General features: G+C 34.4%; 1 long non-coding RNA gene across 1 annotated transcript; it reads left to right on the plus strand.

The window, feature by feature from the left end:
• The first annotated feature begins 1,377 nt into the window (after positions 1-1,377).
• LOC143283295 (uncharacterized) lies at positions 1,378-7,508 on the plus strand. The gene is made up of 5 exons (XR_013055385.1): positions 1,378-1,793; positions 3,441-3,486; positions 5,004-5,057; positions 5,936-5,989; positions 7,265-7,508. It is a non-coding gene; the product is annotated as an uncharacterized LOC143283295 (long non-coding RNA).
• Positions 7,509-7,994: the final 486 nt, after the last annotated feature.

Below are 7,994 nucleotides of genomic sequence, written 5' to 3' on the forward strand. Positions count from 1 at the left end.
ACACACACACACACACACACACACACACACACACACACACACACACACACACAAATACCCCCACTCTTCAGAACATCTTGATTTTTGACTCACTTGTGTAAACAAAGTGAGTCTATGTTTTAACCCGGTGTTCGGTTGTCTGTGTGTGTGTGTGTGTGTGTGTCTGTGTGTCTGTGTGTCCGTGGTAAACTTTAACATTGCCATTTTCTCTGCAAATACTTTGTCAGTTGACACCAAATTAGGCATAAAAATAGGAAAAATCCAGTTCTTTCCAGTCATCTTGTTTAAAACAATATTGCACCTCTGGGATGGGCACAAAAAAATAAAAAATGAAGCCTAATCATATGCAAACTGCATTTACTGTTATATTTATATTTTTTGTAATCTCTAAACTTGGCACTTTGATCTGATATTCTGACCCAACAACAAGAGCAGTCATTATTTTCATTTTTTGTTCGAACAGGAACTTCTTTTGCTAAGCATGGAAGTTTTATTTATTTTGCAAACGTATTGGTGAAGTTAGTAAAAAAGGGAAATTAATCTGTACTTATGCTGGGGGCTTAATTTGCTTTAAACTGATCTTTCTCATCTTAAACATTACATTTTGAAATTATACTCAGTACATAAAAAGCTTGTGTATTTTACTCTCAGTGTACAGGGCTTTCACTATGTTCATTCGCCCAAGTGGTCTTTTTCGGAAAATACTAAAATCAATACGACGAGTGGACTTTATAGATCTGTTGGCTAAGCCCTGAAGTTCATGTGCAAAAAACAATGATTGGGTACACATATTTATACACATTCAAAGCGCGTGCTCATAGGCCTATTCAGTCTTGCGAACGCGAACGACGCCATTTTGTTTCAAGTTGTTGACCTGCCCGTTCAATCCAAAATTCAATTGACATTACACGATAACATGTGATGGAAAGTTGGAGAAGGAGACCGTTAAATATTTATTCAGAGAAAGATTTGTGAACGCCTCATCACTTACTGGATTATGCCCGAAACTGCCATAAAATTATCCACAGAATCAGTCGGTATTCACAGTTAAAAATTGTAACCATGCGAGTTAATACCCTTGAATTGATGAAACAAAAAAAATTCCAGTCTTGACTTTTCTCAAAAAGAAGTCCTTTTCACTTCATACGACGTTTAGAAGTACTTGTACTTGGCTCTACATGTTCTTAGTTTAACAAAATACTCAATTTTCATATCAACTTTAAAACTATAAAACTGGAATGAACATAAAAGAGAAATTGAATCGACCGTGTCAACTGGTGTAACTAAACTTGTACATCTATCTAGATCCAGAGAAAACGGCTAAATGTTGCAGTGTGATTGTGGCGATAGCCACGTCTTCTTTACCAAGGACTTAAAAATAATTTTTTTATTGTCGTTAAAGATTTTTTGAATGCCCAAGATACACCAGAATCATATGATTTGAACAGCGTTCTCACTGCGAATACTGCAATCGATTTATCGCCCTTTAAAAAAAGCATGTTTAAATTAAATACTATATTTTTGAGCGTCAGTACAGGTGGCACGATAGTGCAATGGGTAAGACAGATTCTTCTCATTCGAAAACCTGGGGTTCGCTTCTGCTGTTGGAATTTCTTTTTTTTCTTGTTCTTTTAACCCGAAGTTTTATAATAACATATACAGAACCCTTTTTAACGAATAGATTTTTGGCTCAAGTGTGTAAACAATGTGAGCCTATATCTTTTCTTTGCATTTTTTCCAAATCGTGAAGCATCGTGGGATAGCGTCGCGTCGTTCGATCGAGGATCAAGAAGGTGGGTGGATGTATCAGTGTTTGCTAAGTACGAAGTTAGTGAAAGAAAACGTTAAAAGATGTCTTTTATTGTGTACAAGTTTTGTCAAATGTTTATCTTTATTCAGGTGACTGTTGTGTTACTGCTAGACAGATAGGCATGATGTTAAGAGTAAATGAAAACAGAAGAAATCTGATCGTGTGGGTCGTTTTTTCAACCGGTTTGGCAACCAACCTTCTCTGATAGAAAGCCATGACATTTAATAATAATAATAATTATTATAATAATGATAGTAATACTAATAACATTTTTGTTTCCTCATAAGTTGTGTCACACCGCTAAAGTAATACACACAAAAATCATTTTGATGATTGTGGCTGTTGAACTCAAGTTGTATGAGATAATATGTCAGTCCATCATGTAACCCCCCCCCCCCCCCCCCCCCCCCCCCAAAAAAAAAAAAAACAAACAAAAAAAAAACAACAACAAAAAAACAACAACAACAACAAACGAACAAACAAACAAAAAAACAACTAAAGTAATAGATATACATACATACATACATACATATATATATATATGTATATATATATGTGTGTGTGTGTGTGTGTGTGTGTGTGTGTGTGTGTGTGTGTGTGTCCAATCTCTGTGAATATGATGCCACATTGAGTAACTGAGCTGGACTTACAACCATGAAATTATTTTATAATGTTATGATTACAATTTTACTTAGAAATCAGTCATTCTCAGTCTCATTGTTTTATTTCATGCACATTATAAACAGAAACAAAAACAACATATAATAATGTAAATTATGATAATGGATACTTTTATAGCACACTATCCAGAAATCTGGTGTAGGTGCTGTACAAAAACACTTTTGTTTACATAACACATTAGATCAATGTTACATACACACAACAAAATATCACACACACACACACACACACACACACACAGACACACACACAATGAATACATACATTTTTACAAGTATGCATTTGCACCTAACACTAACAGCTAGTGAGCTACCCACAACGCATTGTTTTGTCAGCGAGTTTGGCAACCTTCTCTGAGCTATATATATATATATATATATATATATATATATATATATATATATATATATATTTGTCCAAACTCTGTGAATGTGATGCCTCCTTGAGTAACTGGACTGGACTTAAAATGATGAATTTATATTATAATGTTATGATTAAAATTTTAACACTTTTATTTGCATAACACATTAGATCAGTGTTACATACACACAGCAAAATGTGATTCAGTCACACACACACAAACACAAGCACACACACACACACACACACACACACAAAATGGATACATGCATTTCAACATAACATGTGTACCTAACAGCTACCCACAACACATAGGCACGCACAAATATACATAAACAGATGTGCGTGATGATACCTCTTCCCTATCATCTTTATATATATATATATATATATATATATATATATATATATATATATATATATACATATATATATATATGTGTGTGTGTGTGTGTGTGTGTGTGTGTATAGAGAGAGAGAGAGGGAGAGAGAGAGAGAGAGAGAGAGTTTTACATTACACTTACACTAGTTACAGTTTCAGTTTCACGTATATACTAAAATGTAAATTGTTACTGTTTGTGATTGACAGGATATATGACAGGATACATGACAGAGTTGCCCTTTCACTGTGAAAGGTAAGATCTTTTCTCTTTAGATGGCTGGCACAGTACACAACAAATGACTACAGTTTCTGATGTTTAGTGTTTAGTTGAAATATGGCTATGAATAGTATGATCAGTTGATGTGCCTGGCTCTCTCTCCACTTGTCTGTCATTCAGCTCTTGCATAATAATGTGAAATATAATTTTTTATAGAGATAGATACACGTCTCACTCCAACAACAATGCTGCATGCCTTGTGTCAGTTATGACTACGATTGTCGAATGTTGTTGCTGCTTATTTATATATGTTTATGTGTACCTAGTTCATACCAGTTACAGCTTTCCACATAGAACATACATTTAGTAAAACAAAATATGCTATGCCACCTCTCCCTCTTCAACACCCAGTTAAAGTTTATATTAAAATTGTGTGAAATATACTGTGTAGAGTTGGATTGTGTTAAATGTACATATGATATATTACATTAACATACATGTTAGCACACACACACATGCACACGCACGCACACACACACACACACATATATATATATATGTATAATTATCATTTTACATGATCGACTGACATATCTTATACAAGTTCAACAGCCACAATCAAATGGATATTTTGTGCCTATTACTTTAGTTATGTGATACAACTTTTGAGAAAAAAAAAGTTTAGTAAATACTATCATTATCATCATTAAGATTCCTATTAACTGTTACAGTTATAGATCAGACAAGGTTGCCAAACTGGTGGACAAAACTGTGTTGTGGGTTGCTGTTAGTGTTAGGTGCACATGTATGTTAAAATGCATCGCGTTTTGTATGTGTGAGTGTTAGTCACATTTTGTTGTGTGTATGTTACTATGTAACATTAATCTAATGTGTTACATATACAAAACTCAAAAGTGTTTGTGATTGAGAGGATATATGACAGGATTGAGGATACATGACAGATTTGCCCTTTCACTGTGAACACTGAAAGGTAATATACAAGTTGTAACATGTATGTAGATATATATATATAGATAGATAGATACATACATTGATAAATATACATATAAAATATACATGCATGTATATACATATACATGTAAATACACTTGCATAGAATAGATAGATATATAGATAGATATATAGATAATAAGATATATGTGAGTTTTAGGGTACAAATTCAAGTCAATTATAGATTATTTCATGTGGCAGTCTCATTACCTCAAAAAAATGAGAGAGAAAATATTTGCTACAGGGACAGACACAGGGCAGCAAAAGGTGGAAAGGTGTCAGTATGTTCCCCTCACCTGCATCATCAGTGAACTTGACCATCATTAACATTATTATTAACTGTTACGGCTATAGATCAGAGAAGGTTGCCAAACAGGCTGACAAAACTGTGTTGTGGGTAGCTGTTAGTGTTAGGTGCACATGTATGTTAAAATGTATGTATCCATTTTGTATGTGTGGGTATGTGTGTTAGTCACATTTTGTTGTGTGTATGTAGCATTGATCTAATGTGTTATATAAACAAAAGTGTTTGTGATTGACAGGATTATATGACAGGATCCATGACAGACTTGCCCTTTCACTGTGAACACTGAAAGGTAAGATCATCTTTTCTCTTTAGATGGCTAGCACAGTATGTAACAAATGACCTCAATTTCTTATATTTAGTGTTTATTTGAAACATGGCTATGAATAGTATGATCATTATCATCATTAATATTATTAATATTAACTGTTACGGCTATAGATCAGAGAAGGTTGCCAAACTGGCTGACAAAACTGTGTTGTTGGTAGCTGTTACAGTGTTAGTGTTAGGTGCACATGTATGTTAAAATGTATGTATGCATTTTGTGTATATTCTATATCTTTATTTAAATATACAAGTTGTAACATGTATGTAGAACTTAAATATAGATAGATAGATACATTGATTGATAGATATACATATAAAATACACATGCCTGTATACACATATAGATGTAAAATACACTTGCACATATTTGACAGATAGATAGATAGAGATATAGATAATAAGATATATGTGAGTTTTAGGGTACAAATTCAAGTCAATTATAGATTATTTCATGTAGCAGTCTCATTATCTCAAAAGAATGAGAGAGAAAACATTTGCCATCAGAGTAGACACAGGGCAGCAAAAGGTGGAACACTGCTGTGTGGCACCAATCCTATGTCATCTCCATCTGGAAAGGTGTCAGTATGTTCCCCTCACCTGCATCATCAGTGAACTTGACCATCATTAACATTATTATTAACTGTTACGGCTATAGATCAGAGAAGGTTGCCAAACTGGCTGACAAAACTGTGTTGTGGGTAGCTGTTAGTGTTAGGTGCACATGTATGTTAAAATGTATGTATCCATTTTGTGTGTGTGGGTATGTGTGTTAGTCACATTTTGTTGTGTGTATGTAGCATTGATCTAATGTGTTATATAAACAAAAGTGTTTGTGATTGACAGGATTATATGACAGGATCCATGACAGACTTGCCCTTTCACTGTGAACACTGAAAGGTAAGATCATCTTTTCTCTTTAGATGGCTAGCACAGTACGTAACAAATGACCAAGGTTTCTTATATTTAGTGTTTAGTTGAAACATGGCTATGAATAGTATGATCATTATCATCATTAATATTATCAATCTTAACTGTTACGGCTATAGATCAGAGAAGGTTGCCAAACTGGCTGACAAAACTGTGTTGTGGGTAGCTGTTAGTGTTAGGTGCACATGTATGTTAAAATGTATGTATACATTTTGTGTATATTCTATATCTTTATTTAAATATACAAGTTGTAACATGTATGTAGAACTTATATATAGATAGATAGATACATTGATTGATAGATATACATATAAAATACACATGCATGTATACACACATATACATGTAAAATACACTTGGCACCATAAAATTTTATCATTACAAAGTTTAAGTGTCCAGTTCAGCTTCAAGTATCTGCCATCAAATGGGTTGATAGATCAGATACATAACAAGTAGAAGTTTACACTCGCATATTAATTGACATTTGATCACATGCAGCCACAGCAGAAGCTTTGGACACTTGTGCATGTTGTTTGCACAAAACAGTGCGTTGCTGTGTTGGCATGCACTTTTTCTGAAATAGATGCCTTGATCAGGAAATTTGGGATTGTTGAAAAAACTTGCTTCACATATATGATGTAGATCTATAGCTCTTTCTCGTGAGATGGTCCATTCTAATTTGAAGATGGTTTTTGGTGTGGAGGGTATACTGCCTTGTACTGGTGTTGTAGGCATGGAATTATGGTTAATCAGCAGACAGTGAAATGTCAATAAAAATTGTAGCATAAGAAGAAGACCAGATTTAAATGCTTAAACATAATCCATTGTTTTACTTTTTTTTCTTTAAATTGCAAACTATTCAGTAAACATTAGTGCTAATATATTGTGTTTTACAAAGTGAGCTTCACATTGGTTTGTATATGACATTCTGACAAATGAATACATGAATAAACTTGATATGTTACTACCCCATGGAACTGATACCTTGTCGTGGTGGGGTAGCTTGAGTGCTTCAGTGACCTGTCGAGCTATGTCATTTGATGTGTCACATGCCTGGTAGGGCCTCCCATGCTGGACAGGTTGTGGGTATTTGTTCCACAAACTATACCAGCTGGCATGATGCACGCATTTTTGGGTTTCCCTTGCTGAAAAGGTTGTATGGTAGAAGCCCGACAAAATTCAGTTGCAAACACATGTCTTTGCATATTTATCTCTTATGACTGACAATTCGTCGTCCTGTTTCAGGAAATGGACATCAGCTAGGACAGGAACAACAGAATCTTCTGTGAGAAAACCTGTATGCTTTTGATCTAAATAAACACAATACAATACAACATCATAAGCCTCTGTTGCTTGATCAGTTGATGTTTGGTTTGTTGAAGGTGCTGTTTGTGTGCTCCTGTGGGGATGTCAGGGACTCTTTCCATTAAAATACAATGCCCACCCTCTGGAAACCCTCTCCTGAAAATTTATCATTTTATATGTCACTTTTCCTTTTCTGTCATTTATTACTTCAGCCATGCTATTCATTCCCATCCATGTTTTTCAAGATAGCCATGATTATTTATTTTTCTGGACTTCATAATTGTGCATTCTTGCAAAGCTGTATTCAAATTTGGACCTAGGATATACGAGTTGCCTGCTGGCATTTTTTGTTTGTTTTCTATGCCTGTTATGTACAATTTGCGTATTATGTATAATTATGTCAATGTTCAGGTTTGATTGGTTTACTCTATCGATAGATTAATGGAAAGGCCAATTTGATGCATGTAGTTATATGTGCATGCATACGACTATTCATGCACACACACACACACACACACACACACACACACACACACACACAAAATCCCTCCCCCCACACCCCTTTTTTTTTATATATATACAAGATCAAGATCAATATTATATGACACACAGTCACACACAAATTGTTTTTTTTTTTAATGGCTAACTCATGTTCAAGATTTTAAATCCC

Source organism: Babylonia areolata, chromosome 6, assembly GCF_041734735.1.
Source record: "Babylonia areolata isolate BAREFJ2019XMU chromosome 6, ASM4173473v1, whole genome shotgun sequence".
Taxonomy (NCBI): Eukaryota; Metazoa; Mollusca; class Gastropoda; order Neogastropoda; family Buccinidae; genus Babylonia; species Babylonia areolata.